General features: G+C 44.9%; 1 protein-coding gene across 1 annotated transcript in view; it reads left to right on the top strand.

Moving 5' to 3' along the window:
• Positions 1 to 17,739, top strand: part of TSPAN4 (tetraspanin 4) — a 603,434-nt gene that overhangs the window by 30,905 nt on the left and 554,790 nt on the right. The window contains exon 2 of the mRNA XM_044269835.1: positions 16,628 to 16,774. The gene's annotated coding sequence lies outside the window, so the exon portion shown is untranslated. The remainder of the gene's footprint in view (positions 1 to 16,627; positions 16,775 to 17,739) is intronic.

Genomic DNA, 17,739 nt, shown 5'->3' with positions numbered 1-17,739 from the left:
CAGGTAAGTGTAATCCATACAAGGCATTGGAGGGGATATTTTAGATATTGGATAACCCCTTTTAGTCTATTATAACATAATGGAAAGACTATGGCACAACCACAAACATGACAAGACAAGGTTCACAGCCGGGGCAAGGACAGTATTAGGGCTCATTCACATGACCGTATTAATGGGTCCGCATCTGCTCTGCAATTTTGCGGAACGGGTGCGGACACATTCATTTCAATGGGGCCACAAAAGATGTGGACAGCGCACAGTAGTTTCTGTTTGCCGCAAAAAATATAGGTTGTGTCCTATTCTTGTCCGCAATCGCTTACCTATAATGGGCCGCCCGTTCCATTCCGCAAATTGTGGAACGCACACGGGCAGCATCCTTGTTTTGTGGATCTGTACAGTCGTGTGAGTGCGCCCTTAATCGGAGATTCAACAGAGATGCCAAATGATGAGGTCCGCAGGAATGCATTCCGGTTTTCTGTTCCATAAGCCCCAAGGCCCGCCGGATCCCATGTCATGGCGGAATCCCAACATGCTTCATTATAGTGAAAGGGATGCGGCGGGCCCCGGGGGTGTCCGACTTTTCAGAATACCAGAATGCCTGCAGCTTATGTGGACGTAGCCCAACACTGAAGGATCACCACAGATCCACAGTGAAGACTGAAATATCTGTCCATAAGACCACTGTAAGCCAGTGGCGTACCGCCCATAGAGGCAGACCACGCCGCTGCTATGGGGCCCGCGGCACTGGGGGGCCCGTAGCGCAGATAAGGCCCCGCCCACTGATGACCAGCAGCCGGCTATGCGGCTGCTTTTCTCCCCAGGGCCCCCCCCCCATGTTTAGCTGAATCGCCTCCCAGAGGCGCGGCTAAGTCCTAGACACCCGCCCCCTCCTCAGCGCTGCGCTCTGAAACACCCGATCCTCCTCTCGTCGGAGTCCCAAATCCCGCGCAGGCGCAGTGCCGGCGATTGCCTGCGCCTGCGCTCTGATAATACGGCTGAGGGCAACAGCTTCAACATCGTCACTGGGCATGCGCCGAGCCCAGTGACGATGTTGAAGCTGTTGCCCTCAGCCGTATTATCAGAGCGCAGGCGCAGGCAATCGCCGGCACTGCGCCTGCGCGGGATTTGGGACGCCGACGAGAGGAGGATCGGGTGTTTCAGAGCGCAGCGCTGAGGAGGGGGGCGGGTGTCTAGGACTTAGCCGCGCCTCTGGGAGGCGATTCAGCTAAATGATGGAGGCGTTAGAGTTTTCATATTTAGGCGGGCACGGCACTAATCAGAGGGGCACCGTGGAGAAAGAAAAACGCCCCTCTGGGCTCCAGTCCGGCTTACAGCAAGAATCGATTTTTAGAAGAAAGGACAAGACTGACATGGAAAAGAAGAACACAGATGGAAAAAAGGTACTTTATTAAACATGGATCCATGAGTACCTTTTTTCCATCTGTCTTGTTCTTTGGATTGTGAGTCTTGTCATTTCTTCAAAAAATCGATTCTTATGATATGTAAATGACGCTGTAAGGAGCCCAGAGGGGCGTTATTCTTTCTCCACTGTGCCCAGGAACGCCCCTCTGAAGTGCCGTGCCCGGCTAAATTTGAAAACTAATAACGCCTCCAAGTTCATCTAAATCGCCTCCCAAATCCGATCCTCCTCTCGCTGGCATCCCAAATCCCGCGCAGGCGCAGTGCCGGCGATTGCCTGCGCTATGATAAGATGACTGACGGCACTGCGCCTGCGCGGGATTTGGGATGCCGGCGAGAGGAGGATCGGGGTGTTTGCCGCAGAGCGCGGCACTGAGGAGAGGGGTGTTGAGCACTTAGCCGCGCCTCTGGGAGGCGATTTAGATGAACTTGGAGGCGTTATTAGTTTTCAAACTTAGCCGGGCACGGCACTTCAGAGGGGCGTTCCTGGGCACCGTGGAGAAAGAATAACGCCCCTCTGGGCTCCTTACAGCTTCATTTACATATCATAAGAATCGATTTTTTGAAGACATGACAAGACTCACAATCAAAAGAACAAGACAGATGGAAAACAGGTACTCTGTTAAACATGGATTCATGAAAAAAAAATTGGGGGTAAATTGCTAGTGACAGATTCCCTTTAAGGCTACTTTCACACTTGCGTTCAGAGCGGATCCGTCTGGTGTCTGCACAGACGGATCCGCACCTATAATGCAAACGCTTAGATCCGTTCAGAACGGATCCGTTTGCATTAACATGAACAAAAAAAAAACAAAATTTTTTTTTTTGTTCATGATAGTGCAAACGGATCCGTTTTGACTTTACATTGAAAGTCAATGGGGGACGGATCCGTTTGAAAATTGAGCCACACTGTGTCAACTTCAAACGGATCCGTCCCCATTGACTTACATTGTAAGTCTGGACAGATCCGTTTGCCTCCGCACGGCCAGGCTGCAAGCAGCGTTCAAGTGTCCGCCTGCTGAGCGGAGGACAGACGGAGCCATACTGATGCATTCTGAGCGGATCCGCATCCACTCAGAATGCATTAGGGCTGGACGGATCCGTTCGGTGCCGCTTGTGAGAGCCTTCAAACAGAACTCACAAGCGGAGACCCGAACGCAAGTGTGAAAGTAGCCTAACATGGCACCCCAAATAAGGAGACCTGCAGGCTGCAGCAGATATCCCATGTGACAGGTCACCCCCAGGAAACCCCTAACAGTTTCTGTAGGTCATGTATAAATTTATTTAATGGGGGTGTGGCATGGGAGGAGCAAAGTCAGGAAGTGGGAGGGGCCATGGTGGGTAGTGGGCGGGGTTAAGGGGCCCAATTCAGATTTTTGCTATGGGGCCCAGTGATTCCTATGTACGCCTCTGCGTAAGCCGTGGGCTCCATCAGAAGATCTTTATTGTTGGGATACCTCACACATTGTGGATTTACAGACAAATCCGCATGTAGAGCCGAAGGATTTTGCAGCAAATTCATTACTGATTTGTTTTCTGTTCTGCGACTGAAAGTCAATTCCATTCAATTAAACAGGGTGGTTTTGTTTTATTTACTCTTTATGAAAGGGAAAATAGTGTCCCATACCTTTTGAGATTTTTTTGCTCAAATCTCAACATTTCTGAGTTCTGAAAACTAGAGGAAAAAGAAGACCATATTGAATAAGGCCAGTAAGGCCTCTTTCACACGGGCATTGCGGGTGACGTGCGGGAAAAGATGCGGGTGCGTTGCATGAAAATGCGCAATTTTCTTCCCCTCGAGTTCAAAGCGTTTTAATGCGTTTTGCACGCACGTGAGAAAAATCGTCATGTTTGGTACCCAGACCCGCACCCGGACTTCTTCACAGAAGTTCAGGTTTGGGATTGGTGTTGTGTAGATTTTATTATTTTCCCTTATAACATGGTTATAATGGAAAATAATAGCATTCTGAATACAGAATGCATAGTACAATAGGGCTGGAGGGGTAAAAGGAGGGGTAAAAAAAAAAAAAAATGTAACTCACCTCATCCACTTATTCGCTCTGCCGGGCGTCTCTTCTTTTATTTTTTTATTTTTTATTTTTTTTTATGATACTTTAATTCTCCAGGTCAGTACGATTACCGCAATACCACATATGTATAGTTTTTCTTGCATTTTATTAAAGAAAAAAAAAAATTCTGAAAAAGAAACGTGTTTCTTTTCTTCGCCATATTCTGACCCCCTATAACCTTTTTTGTAGTTATGTGTACAGAGCTGTGTGATGGCTCATTTTTTGAAGGGGATCTGTACTTTTCATTGATACCATTCTGGGGCGTGTAAGACTTTTTGATCCCTTTTTAGTTACTTTATTGTGGGAGGTGAAGCTCCCAAAAACGGCAAATCTGTCATTTAGACTTTTTTCCATTCTGCCATATTGGAAAAATATTTTTATATTTTAATAGTATGGGCTTTTTTTTGCATGTGAGAATACCCATGATGAGTATTTTTATTATTGTTTACATTTTATTATTTACATTATGGGGAAAGTGGGTGATTTATATTTTTATATATACCGGTAATTTTTTATTTTTTTTTATTAGAAATCTTTTTTTTTTTTTTTACTATTTTATAGGTCCTATAGGGAACTATAACAAGCAATCATCAGATTGCTTCTCTCTCATACTTTTTTTTTTAAATAAAAACATTTGAAAAAGTCCAAAATTTTCTTTGCATTGTCATTTTCTCACAGCTATAACTTTTTTATATTTAGAGATCTATTAGGGTGAACAGGATTCTGACACTGTCGCTGCTGAGCTATGCCTCCTGCACACAGGAGCAGGGAGTTTAACAGGCTGCTATGGTAACGCATCAGTGCCGTGCAGTTTTACTGCAGGGGGTCCAATCGGAAGGCAGAGGGAGCTGCATTCCTCTGCCTAATTCCACAAATGCCCGCGCATACTGCCGTACATGTATGGTATTATGTGTTAAGGGGTTTTTCCATCTCAGCATTGGTGACCTATCGCTAGGATATGCAAAAAATGTCAGCTGCAGGTCTCACTTCTGGGACCCGCACCTAACTCCAGAATGGGGCAGCGCTGAGAAAAATGATGTTTTATTATATTTAAATGAGCCTCTAGGAGCAATGGGGGCATTGCCATTACACCTTGAGGCTCAGCTCTCTCTGCAACTGCCGCGCCATCTCCACTTTGATTGATAGGGCCAGGCAGGCATGATGATGTTTTCCCTGCTTGGTCCTATCCATCATCATGCAGAGGGCGCGGCCGTTACAGAGAGAGCAGAGCATCTAGGTGTAATGACAACACCGCCATTGCTCCTAGAGGCTCATTTGCATATATTAAAGGGAACCTGTCACCAGGATTTTGTGTATAGAGCTGAGGACATGGGTTGCTAGATGGCCGCTAGCACATCCGCAATACCCAGTCCCCATAGCTCTGTGTGCTTTTATTGTGTAAAAAAAACCCAATTTTATACATATGCAAATTAACCTGAGATGAGTCCTGTACGTGAGATGAGTCAGGGACAGGACTCATCTCACAGTAATTTGCATATGTATAAAATAGTTTTTTTTTTGCACAATAAAAGCACACAGAGCTATAAGGGCTGGGTATTGCGGATGTGCTAGCGGCCATCTAGCAACCCATGTCCTCAGCTCTATACACAAAATCCCGGTGACAGGTTCCCTTTAAAACTTAAAGGTGCTAATGTCAGCAGAACATAACTGTATGATTTATTAACTCCCTGCCTGCCGCTGTTCCCTCAAAATAAAGACTTTTATAATATGCTAATGAGCCTCTAGATGCTAGTGGGGCGTTGCTGCAGCACCTAGAGGCTCCGTCTTCTCACCCTTTGGCACGCCCATGTCCAGTTGATTGACGTCTTAGTTCTCTTCAGTGTCCGTAAAATCCCGCTCGTGCACCGTCCTGTTTAGCATTCGGCGCAGGCGCAGTGAGTGAAGGACGCTCTCCTGCTGCGGGCTTCACTCACTGCTCCTGCGCCGAATACTAAACGGGACGGTGCACGTGCTGGATTTTACGGACACTGAGGAGAACTAGGACGTCAATCAACTGGACATGGGCGTGCCAAAGGGTGAGAAGACGGAGCCTCTAGGTGCTGCAGCAACGCCCCACTAGCATCTAGAGGCTCATTAGCATATTATAAAAGTCTTTATTTTGAGGGAACAGCGGCAGGCAGGGAGTTATAAAGCATACAGTTATGTTCTGCTGACATTAGCATATCACTAATGTCAGCCAGATACTTAACGATTTTTCTGATGACAGAAACCCTTTAATTTTTCTCTGCACTGCAGACACATAGGAACATGGGACCAACACGGATGTCTTCAGCTGCCAAGCGCACATGTAACAGGTCAGCCAGTGTCATAGGTACAAAACTGCTGACAGATGCCCTTTAAGGAGCACAATGATGCGGTGGTTTCGGTGTGTAAGCCAACTGCAAGCTCCCTTGTATCCCATCACGGTAGCAGGTTTATTTTTTTTTATAGTTTAGACTTTTGCCTTCCCCAAAACTATGCTTTTTTGCATATAGTCACAAACTTCTTCAACTACCACAAGGTTTCCAGTGTTTCCCTGCATCAGTCGTTTTTTCTCTCTGCGCCATTCATTAGTTACCAGCAGCACACATTTGTTTTACGTAAAGCGCGGATCCATTAGTATGTGAGGAGGTATAAAGACTCATTTGTCAGAATCGCTCGCTGATGTTCTGCCGCCTGTGAGGCCCATTTATTCCTATTTGATAATAGCTGTCATAAAGTCCTGTGATTGAAATCTAGAGTCAGTCAGCCATTCTGGGGTTTCCAGCCATATTTTCAATTAAAAAATCGTATTTATTGAGATTCTGAATGATTAGTGCAACAGATTTGACAAAAATTTGTAGAGATATAGAAAGCATTCTTCATTATTTTAGCCCTTTAAAAAGGTTTTCTGGCGACCAAATCATGTTTATTGGTGTTGAACTGTGAAATAAAGAAACTTACTAATATTAATATACCGTTATCTTCAAAGCCACACGGATCACCATTCGCAGCCATTCTCCAACTCTTCCAGAAGTTGTGAGGTTTTTTTGTAAGGTGGGACTTGCCACCAGAGCCTCAGGTAGAAGGGAGCTGTCCTGTAGAAGGGTCTGGCTGTTCACATCTGTGGCAGCGGTTCCTGTAGACTCTTCTATTGCCGATTCTGGGGGGAAAAAAGACTGCATGCAAAATGCTGGTATTCCTGCTAGACACCCAACTTCACCCCATTATAGGGAACTGGATCCGTTGGGCGCAGTGTCCAGTACATGCCATGTCCTGCTGTTCGGTATTCTGTTCCTATGCTGGAAAGCGAATACTGGAATATTAAAGGGATTGCCCAGGTTCAACTCCATAACCCCTTCTTCGCTCATTCAGCATTTTATGCTCCGAAGCTGCCCATTAGCCTACGCTGCATCGCACCGGGCAAGGGCTGTTTGGTTTACATTGTCACACTGCTAGGCAGAGGCTTCCACCTAGCAGTGATCTTGTAGACATCATTGGCACTAATGGGCGGTCTATAGCGCCGCCCTAGCCTTGTGATGTCACAGATACTAATGGGTGGTCATTAGCGCCGCCCTAGCCTTGTGATGTCACAGACACTAATGGGCGGTCATTAGCGCTGCCCTAGCCAGGTAAAGAAAAAGCCCTTGCCCTGCGAAATGCTCCGATGCTCCCCTCATTCAGACCTGGACCCGGGCAACCCCTTTAATGCTGACATGCACCTTTCCCTATCCAGCCCTCTTTTCCATCACAGCTGATTCAGAGACCCAGAAAGGGGGCAGCTGAGCTAGAGAACTGTGCCAGCCAGCCCCCTTCATCATGTCACTGGTCACACGCTATAGGGGGGCTCCCTGCAGTACTGCGCATTGATTCTATGGGACATGCATGTGATCCTCAAATGATAGAACATGTCCTATTCTGGCCTGTTTTGCTGACAAGAATAAGCAATGGGACCCATGAAAAGTGCGGGATGTGCACAGACAGCATCCATATTTTGCGGATTCACTATTTGCGGACCAAAATATGGATATGTTCGTGTACAGGAGGCCTAAGACCTCCTGCACACAACCTTATCTGTGTTTTGGTCCGCAAACCACAGAGCTGCAAAATATGGATACCTTCTGTGTGCATCCTGCACTTTTCATAGGTCCCATTGCCTATTCTTGTCAACAAAACAGGCCAAAATAGGACATGTTCTATTATTTGGGGAACAGCCGCATGGATCTGCAGAAAATGCGGATGTGTGTGTCACGGATCAGTGAGTGTGGACATATTGCGCCAACTAACTTGTTTGGCTTTGGGCTAAACCCAAAGGCGTTATTCTGGCACCCCCCCCTAGTATTCACCCTTTAACCCCTGTACAGGGATCTGGCCTTCGTCAAAGGGGAGCAACCAGACCACTACCTCTTGGGATAGTCCCAGTGTAGTTGGCAGCGGACCCACTGAGGTCAGGTTATTGGCTGGGATGCTGGGAATCCGCACCACAATCGCAGAAGCAGTTTGGACAGTCGCTAATACTGGAACTGCAGGCATCTGGCACCACAGATCAGGAGCCACTAGGAGAACTTACAGATGGGGTAGTGGTGGATGAAGAAACAAGGTAGGCCGGAACATGGAATTGAATAAAAGCTAAACTATGAGGTCAGGAGCACACAGGAAGGATCGGTACACGGAGGAACATAGACAAGAACACAAGCTGGATAATGTAGGTAATTTGCAAGGAAATCACTGAAACACAAAGTCTTTCAAACACCTTTGTTGGTCACAGGGAACCTTGAAACTCAGGCATCCTCTGTCTGGAGAGGGTGCCTTAAATACTTGGAGACCCTCAGACATTGGCTGGGGAAGAATTTGTAAATGTGCGCACTGGCCCTTTAAGAGGCCACATGTGAGAATGCACGTGCCCTAAGGGAGCAGAGACTGGAGCAATGGAGACAGCAGCTTGCAGAGGACACCGTCCAGCATGGTGGGCACAGAATGCTAACCTAACAGTGTGCATGGCCCCATAGGAAAGAATGGGTCAGTGTGCTATCCGCAAAAAAAATTGCTAGAACGAAGATGAAAAGTACGGTAATGTGCATAGAAATAGAAATAGACATGTTTCCTAATCGGGGGAGAAGTATAATTGAAAGCTTCAAGGGCAGCACTAGTTTCGGAACAAAGAAAATGCAATGTATTATGTGTTGTACTTATATTTCTGTACAGAACATCAGACAAAAGTAGTGAGAATGAAAAGACAATTCCCTTGCGTGGCCAGACGACGGCTCTGTGTACACTGGCATTTTCAATCCATATTACACTGGTGTCACTGGTAATTGAATGTATTGTCGTTCATTATTTGCAGTCACATCCATAAGTATGCAGTTATCTTCTTTGTATCATATTTATACTGGACTTCATCTTTTACAGTCCACTATCAGGGTTTATAATCTCTTCTTTCATGGCGGTGGGGCATGGTACATTGCATGGTTACCGTTTCGTTGATGTGCCCGTTATGTACGTGGCATTTTCTTCTTGTAGTGATTTGTTTGTTAGGACTCTGGCCACAAAATGGTAGCCCTTACTGTGTCGGGAGAGGAAGCGCTCTGTAATTATCTGTGGGGCGGGGACCTTCCATATGCCATGATAATAGGCTTTTTTATTCTTTAAGGTTACTGTAGTTGGGAGGTATCTGGAATAATAAGAGCTTGGATGGTATGATGAGGTATGTAGCTTGCTCACAGCCGTATGTACAGTATTTGATGAACTGTATTACTTTCTATAGTTGTGACTGTATCCATTTAAAGGGGTTTTCTCATCTGAGACAATGGGGGCAGATTGCTAGGATATGCCCCCATTGTCTATGGTGGGACCCACATCTGTCTCCTAAACGGAGCCCCAAAAGCAGTGGAGGGCGCACTGCGCATGCTGGCTCGGCTATTCCATCGGACCCATAGAAGTGAATGGGAGCGTTGGCCGGTCATGTGCGGTGCGCTCCCATTCACTTCTGTGGGGAGAGCGCTTGGTGGTGGCCAGACCAGAGTCCTCCAGCCACCACTCTCCGTTATTCGTCCCAGAGGTAGGACTCGCACCTATCAGACAATGGGGGCATATCCTAGCGATATGCCCCCATTATCTCAGATGAGAATTATAAGGTAAATTGCCATTTAAAGGGGTTTTCTAAATACAACATGTTATCCCATATCCACAGTATAGGGGTTACTGTAGCTTTTACATTGTTGGTGTCTGACCTTTGGGACCCCCACTGATCAGCAGAATGTGGGTCCAATGAAGCAGCGGTTGAGCTTGCTCATTGCCACTCCATTCAAACTCTTTGGGACTGCCGAGTATTGCATTGACCAGTTAATAGTCCCATACAGATGAATGCAGCAGCGTGCATACTTGACTGACACCTCTATATGGGGGAACATTGGACCCCCATTCTCTTAATTGGTGGGGGACCCATCGTTCAGACCCTGCAATGTAACAGTTACCCTCTATCCAGTGGAGAGGGGGATAGTTTTGTTCCTGGAATGCCCCTTTAAGAAACATTTCCATACTCCACAGAAGTAAACCTGTATACATACGTGATCAGCTTTGGTGCACTTTATAGGAAGCTTGGCAAGGAAAAAATGCAATTTTTTTTGTACTGACCGGACATCAGACAAAATCCAGAGGCATGTATGAATGTACTGGTGAAACTCGAAGTTCAGTAATGCAACGTAAAAGGTGAAACTAACACATGAGATAGACTCGTTACATGCAGAGCGAGATATTTCAAGTCTTTATTTGTTATAATTTGGAGGATTTGGATTATTGCTTATGAAACCCCAAAGTCACAATTTTGAGGTCCCCTTTGCTCAGGGGGTACGGACTTATTAGCTGACTAGAGTGTGACACTTTGAGCCTAGAATATTGAACCTTTTCACAAAATTCTAATTTTAAGCTGCAGTAATGCGATTCCTTTTAATTTGCATTACTGAAATAAATGGACTTTTGCACGATATTCAATTTTTTTTCGAGTTTCACCTTTTTATGAGTTTCAAGGCATAGATCCCCATGTTAGTAAACTAGGACCACCGTGTCTGAGTGTAAAGTACTTTGCATGTGTATGTAGGGAAAGCGTTCCGTTCTTCAATGTATGCCTCCTTTGTATACAACTGTATGGTGCACCATTGTATATTTTGACCATTTGAAGTTCATTGCAAAACAACACATACAGTATACCATATGTACAGTTTTATTTCTTATTTTTTTGTTCTTGGATGCTTCTGTTGAACAGGGTATTAAGCTATGCTATCTAATACAATTATTAACCCTTTCATGACCAAGGGTCATTGATGCCCCAGTGTCCAGGTCAAAATTTACAAATCTGACATGTGTCCCTTTATGTGGTAATAACTTTGGAACGCTTTTACTTATCCCAGCCATTCTGAGACTGTTTTCTCGTGACACATTGTACTTCATGATAGTTATAAATTTGAGTTAATATATTTCACCTTTATTTATAAAAAAATCCCAAATTTACCAATTTTCTTTAAAAATTAGCAATTTTTTAAATTTTAATTTCTGTGCTTTTAAAACAGAGTGATACCTCATAAAATATTTATTACTCAACATTCCCCATATGTTTACTTTATGTTAGCATCATTTGGTAAATGTCATTTTATTTTTTTAGGACGTTAGAAGGCTTAGAAGTTTAGAAGCAATTATTAAAATTTTTAAGAAAATTTCCAAAAACCCACTTTTTAAGGACCAGTTCAGGTCTGAAGTCACTTTGTGGGGCTTACATAGTGGAAACCCCCCAAAAATTACCCTATTGTAGAAACTACACCCAAAGCTGATTTTGCAAACTTTGGTAACCCTTTAGGTGCTCCACAATAATTAAAGGAAAATGGAAATGAAATTTCTAAATTTCACTTTTTTGGCAGATTTTCCATTTTAATCCATTTTTTTTTCTTTAACATATTGAGGGTTAACAGCCAAACAAAACTCAATATTTATTACCCTGATTCTGCGGTTTACAGAAACACCCCACATGTGGTCGTATACTGCTGTATGGGCACACGGACAACGGACTGTACACTGCACAGACTAACCAATCGGGTCAATCTCCGGCAAGGGACCACTCTGATTGGTCCCTTGCCGGCATTACTGCACTGTATGCTGTCCGTGACAGCAGCAGTGCAGGAAAAGAAGCTTTAATCCAAGCGCAGCTTTAAGTGCAGCGCTTGGATTAAAGAGCTGCCATGACGTCTATACACGTGCTAGCTGCACAGGGCATGTGCAAATAGCACATATATAGCCGCATGGCAGTCGGGAAGGGGTTAAAAAGATAGACCAACACCGACATATGACAAAAAGACACAGAGACAACACGTGGAAGGTCCAGAAAGACCCAGCAGAATTACAGGTGATGTGGGACTCCAAATTCTTGTATGCCGCAAGGAAGGACCAGAGGTTGTGTTTTTAAAGTGTAAACCGTAATATATCTATGAGTAGTGTTGAGCGAACTTGTGTTTTAAGTTCGGCGTCTAAAGTTCGGGTTATCAAAGAATCGCGTTATGGATTCCGCTACCACGGACCATAATGGAATTTAGAATCCATAACGCGGTTCTTCGATAACCCGAACTTTAGATGCCGAACTTAAAACACAAGTTCGCCCAACGCTATCTATGAGCTGTTAGATTTAGATATCTGTAAAGAATAATTCAAGGCAACTGGACGTACTGTAGATTTCTTGAAAACGTTTCACTCGTTCTTCCAACGAGCTTTCTCAATTCTGAGTGATTGTACAAAAATTCTGGGAATAAATATGTAACTGAATCCACATCTGGTAATTATACCCAGCATTGGGTCAAAGGTGTTGATTCCATTATCCTAATTGGAGTCAGTAGGTGATAAAGACTTCCCAGAAAAAGGTGTCAAGACAGCATTGTATGTGGCAGACAATAGATGTCTAAACCCTCCCCCCCATCCCACCTTTATTCAAGCTGTTAGATTTAGAGACTTCACTAAGTAAAATTTTGGTTCCACCTAAAATAGGCTTCTGACAGAGCATGTACACCTGTCAGAAGAAGACTCCCCACCAGTTCCCAAGACCAAGATGCCATCATTCTCCGTGTCAAAACCTCTTCAGCGCAGTTTTCAGATTTCTGTGATTATGAATCCTGGTTAGACTATAGACTGTGCAGAACCACTAACACTGAGCTCTTATCTGGATCAGCAGCAGGCCTAGAGATTCACGTATAATGGGGAACTTGACTCAAGTGACAAACCAGAGGTGGAGCAAGTGCTGAAAGGGATTGAGTTTACCCAGTGGAAAATGGCAGGGATGCTGATAAAATAAAGTGCAATTTTAACTTCTCTTTCTGAGCCTAGTCTGACCCAGCACCACCGCCCTGGTCTCTCTCTTGGGCTGCAGCCATAAAATATATTTTTGACTGTGGTGGTGTCACGCCGTGCACCACACGTGTCTGTTTCAGCTTGGTGGTTTTGGATTGGAGGGGGATCAGGTAAGTTTAAGGTATTATTTAAAATTATCTAAACAACATCCCTGCCTTTTGACACAGCATAAATGGAACCTGGACAGCCCCTTTAAGATGAGGGAAGGTGCTGTAACATACTGTGCATAGGCATGCAGCAAGCTTCAGTGGGCCACCAAGGATTACATGCCCATAGGAATCTATGTAAGGGGGGAACTAACTCTCCTTAGGGAGAGAGCACCTTAAACACTCTGCGGAGACTTATAGGCCATACATGCTCTTCTGGAATTCTGGGAGGGAAGAAATGCAAATGAGCTCTTAACAAGCTCTGCCTCTAATGCCACCAGATGTAAGGCAGCTATCCTATAAGTCAATGTTCAGCTCTTAAAATAAGCCTTGAGACATGACTTGGATATTAAATAAGCCAGCACCTCATCTGCAGACAGCTGTTTCGGGGTGATTGCCCCTCATCAGTGCAGAGCAGAGAGTACTGGCTTAACTGGGTAGGAGGCCTGTGTCCGAACAAGGGGGGAACTAACATACCACTGATCTCCAGACATCACATGCTGGCAGCAGTATTGACTATAACACTGACCTTCAGACACCCCCAGATACCTGACCACTACAGATTTCTCCTGCTGCTTCGGGGTCTTTCTCCAATGTTGGGAAGGCTTGCTGGGGATATATACCATCCCTGATTATCTTGCAAGTAGAGATGTCTCATAATACATATCCCGGTCAGTGTATATGGTTCATATGTATGTGTATACCATGTGTCAAGACTTCGTAGATGTTGGAGCTTTTACTCTTTGGCCCAGGTGCTTAAAGATGTTCTTCTGGCTGCAAAAACCTCTGCAGAAGCAGCAAAATAACAAGGCACACCCAAGGTTGTAAATCTGAAGGTATTAGATGATTTCTGAAAAGACTTCCGTAAAACAGGTCTAGAAATTTAGGAAGTGTCATACATTGACAGTAGTCTACATATAACAGATGTAACTGCGTGAAGCAACCTACAGAGTCTGAAGTAATTTCTATAATGTTCTACTACAATTCACATCTCCTGTTTTTTCTCCTCTGTGCAGAGATTTCTGCTGTGCATAAAACGGCTATAAACTAGTTAATGCTTATATCATCTTCCCAGCATCTTAAAAGCCGGGGCTTGGAGCCAAACAAACCACACTGAACGCCTGTAACCGAGCCAAACACAATCCTAATCATAGGCTGTTACTGTTAGTTATTCTGTGAGCTGGGCTCCCCACACTACAACATTGTGCGTGCGACGCAGCCCGAAGATTCGCTGGACGTGTTTACTGTCCCCTGGAGATCCGCCAGAAACACAAAATTGCACATGCAGCAGAGCCGATCCATAATGGGCAATCATTTCGATTTGCCCCATGGAAACATCTGAAATTAAATCGGCATGTATTGGAGACAAGTATGAAGCATATTAATGATTCTTGACAAGAGAAAAGTGTTATCCATTATACAGTGTGCCATACTATGGGGTTGTAGTTCTGCTGAGGGACATGCTATGAAGAGTGAGACTACCTATAAAGCCTTCTGCACATGGCCATATTTTTCATCCCTGTGCTATCCATATTTTTTGCAGACGGCAGACTGACTGACTGTTCATTTCTATGGGACCATGCATGTGGCGGTTCCACAAATTATAGAACGCGTCCTATTCTGGCCTGTATTGAGGTCAAGAATAGTCCTTTCTATTGATGGGAGTGAGAGAAGTGCAGAATGCACACCGAAGGTATCTGTATTCTGCAGATCCATTGTTTACAGTCGTGTGCAGGAGACCTAGGCCGCAGGCTGACATAACGGTATCTTCTTCTAATTATTATATTTGTGTATTGTGTTTCATTAGAAACATTAGGTGCCCTTTGTCCTTGGTCAGATTTTTTAAGGAATTTTTCTACCTTTGCCATGTTTCCTTGATTTTGGCTACTCACAGATCAGACCCCTATCATACCCGCATTCTTCCTCAGATCAGACCCTCATCATACCCCCATTCCTCCTCTGACCTCAGATCAGACCCCCAAGCTCCATCAGACCTCAGATCAGACCCTCATCATACCCCCATTCCTCCTCTGACCTCAGAACAGACCCCCAAGCTCCATCAGACCTCAGATCAGACCCCCATCATACCTTCATTCTTCTTCAGAGAAGACCCTCATCATACCCCCATTCCTCCTCCGACCTCAGATCAGACCCCCAAGCTCCATCAGACCTCAGATCAGACCCCCATCATACCCTCATTCTTCCTCAGATCAGACCCTCATCATACCCCCATTCCTCCTCCGACCTCAGATCAGACCCCCAAGCTCCATCAGACCTCAGATCAGACCCCCATCATGCCTTCATTTTTCTTTAGAGAAGACCCTCATCATACCCCCATTCCTCCTCAGATCAGACCCCCAAGCTCCATCGGACCTCAGATCAGACCCTCTTCATACCCCCATTCTTCCTCAGACCAGACCCTCATCATACCCCCATTCCTCCTCCAACCTCAGATCAGACCCCCAAGCTCCATCAGACCTCAGATCAGACCCTCATCATACCCCCATTCCTCCTCAGGCCTCTGTATTAGACCCCCATCATACTCCCATTCCTTCTGGTCTGTATCCAGCCTGTGCTGCACTGTGACCTGACAGCACCATGTGATAGTGCGCGCCTACGTACACTATTTCCTGATACTCTACGCGCCTCCTGCACACTAATGACAGATTCCATAAATGAAGCCATTAGCATCCGCTCCATAAAATACACTCCCCCCCCCCCCCCCCCCCACCCCACACACATACCTTTGCGGACCTGTTGACTTAAATGGGTCCATAGTTCGCATTTTGTGGACAAGTCCAAGACTTGTAACTCTTTGTGGAACGGACATACGGATGCGGAACACGCAAAGATCATCCGTGTGCTTTCTGCATTCGTATGTCAGTTCCGCAAAAAGATAAAATATGTCCACAAATTGCAGACGACTCTCTCAATGAAGTCGATGGGTCTGTTAAAAACAAATGTGGATGGCACCTCCATATTTTACGGATTAGTTGTGTGCATGAGGATTCTAATAACTGAACTTTAAGTATTCTTTTTTACAGTTTTTATTTTGTTTTTGGTTAAAAATATGGCACCGGATGTCTGGGGAGGAGGAAGGATCACAGGCTGTCCTTTCCCTGTCTTTTTTCCTATGAGCTAAATGACACAGGAGAGTTGCAGCAGCCACGTATCTCCTCCGACCACCATAGAGTTAACAGTGGCTCTTTCTATATAAGAATCTGACATTTTGTAGGTTGACTGATCTTTAGACTAATGGTGTATATTGTGTATGGCCAAGCACGGACTCCTTGCCTCTAAAGATCGTGTATGCCGGTAATTGTGGATGGGCTACATATTGTGTATTTTCCGAAATGCTGTTTTTTTTGTGGAGTTGTGTATAATATAACCGCAATCTCCTTGTAAGTGTTCTCCATTGCTCCATATAATTGATCATTGAACACCCCTCATTGTTCTGCTTTTCCTCCCCCATTCTTGGTCTATTATAAGGGAATCTTGTCGTTTGTGCAGGGGATTGGAACTTCTTCCTCGGAGAGACCAGTACAGCTGCTGGCATCATGGTTTTCCACTGAAATCTGAGCGTCGCCTTCCTCTACACATTTTACATTTCAGATTTCTGTTTTTTGATAGAATCTGTCAAACGTGGAAGATAAAGAAATCTTCAAAATTTTGGTCCCTGACAAACTGCGAGAAGGCTGAAAGTGGATCTTGCATTTGATGTGAAGAGGCAGAGAGTGCCGGAGGAAGAGACGTTCATCAAGGAACAGAATAAAAAAGGTATGTAAAGTATCAATTTATTGTCCGTGAATCTTCCTCGTCTTCCAGGTTTAGTGCTGATTTAAAGAGTACTCTTAAGATCTGCTCCATTGTTCATTCACTCAGTCACTGTCTATTTCGGAACATATTTTTTGGCACTTTTCCATGTGCTTGCTTTTATATTTACAGGAATAAAACGAAATGGCAGATCCCCTAGTCAAATTTCAACGTGGGGTGGTTTCTGCTACCTGGGATGAAGGGTATTCCCATCTTGGACATTGTAGCATATCTCTAAGCCAGTGGTGGCGAACCCATGGCACGGGTGCCAGAGGCGGCACTTGGAGCCCTCTCTGTGGGCACCCACACCCTGGAAAAAGTCAGTGGTGTACCAATACGCCTTAGACCTTTCCTGACATTCATCAGCGCAGGCAGCGCACTGAATGCAGGCAGCCTGTTACAGCTAAATGATAAAGTACATGGAGGATATACTATACTGGACTGTAGTATTCAGGTTATATAGCCGTGTTGGCACTTTGCGATAAATAAGTGGGTTTTGGGTTGCTGTAGGATATGCTATCAAAGTCAGATAAGCTTGGGTCCCACCTCTGGGACTTGCTCCTATCTACAGAACATGACCCCCCGAAGCGAAGGAGAGCATGCATAGCATGCACAGGAGTTTTTTAATATAGCTGAGTGCTATTTTTGTGCTATTTTCGAATGTCCCATAGTTGTGAATGCCAAGCGAACCATGCAAGTGCGGTCACCTTACCATTCACCTCTATGGATGGGACTACCGGAACTGCTGGCTTGGCTATTTTCAGAACTCCCATAGCGGTGAATGGAGCGTGGCCTCCAGAGATAAGTCAATCGAAGTTGATAAAGTGGAATTTGATCTGAATTTCAGGAAAAATTCTATTCGCATTCCCTCACGCTTCGTGGTACCGAATCAAATTTTTTCCTAAAATGGCTGCTGCACGTGTGAGGAC

The sequence above is a fragment of the Bufo gargarizans genome, chromosome 10 (genome assembly GCF_014858855.1).
Source record: "Bufo gargarizans isolate SCDJY-AF-19 chromosome 10, ASM1485885v1, whole genome shotgun sequence".
In the NCBI taxonomy this organism is placed as follows: Eukaryota; Metazoa; Chordata; class Amphibia; order Anura; family Bufonidae; genus Bufo; species Bufo gargarizans.
This window is presented reverse-complemented; position numbering and strand designations above follow the sequence as displayed.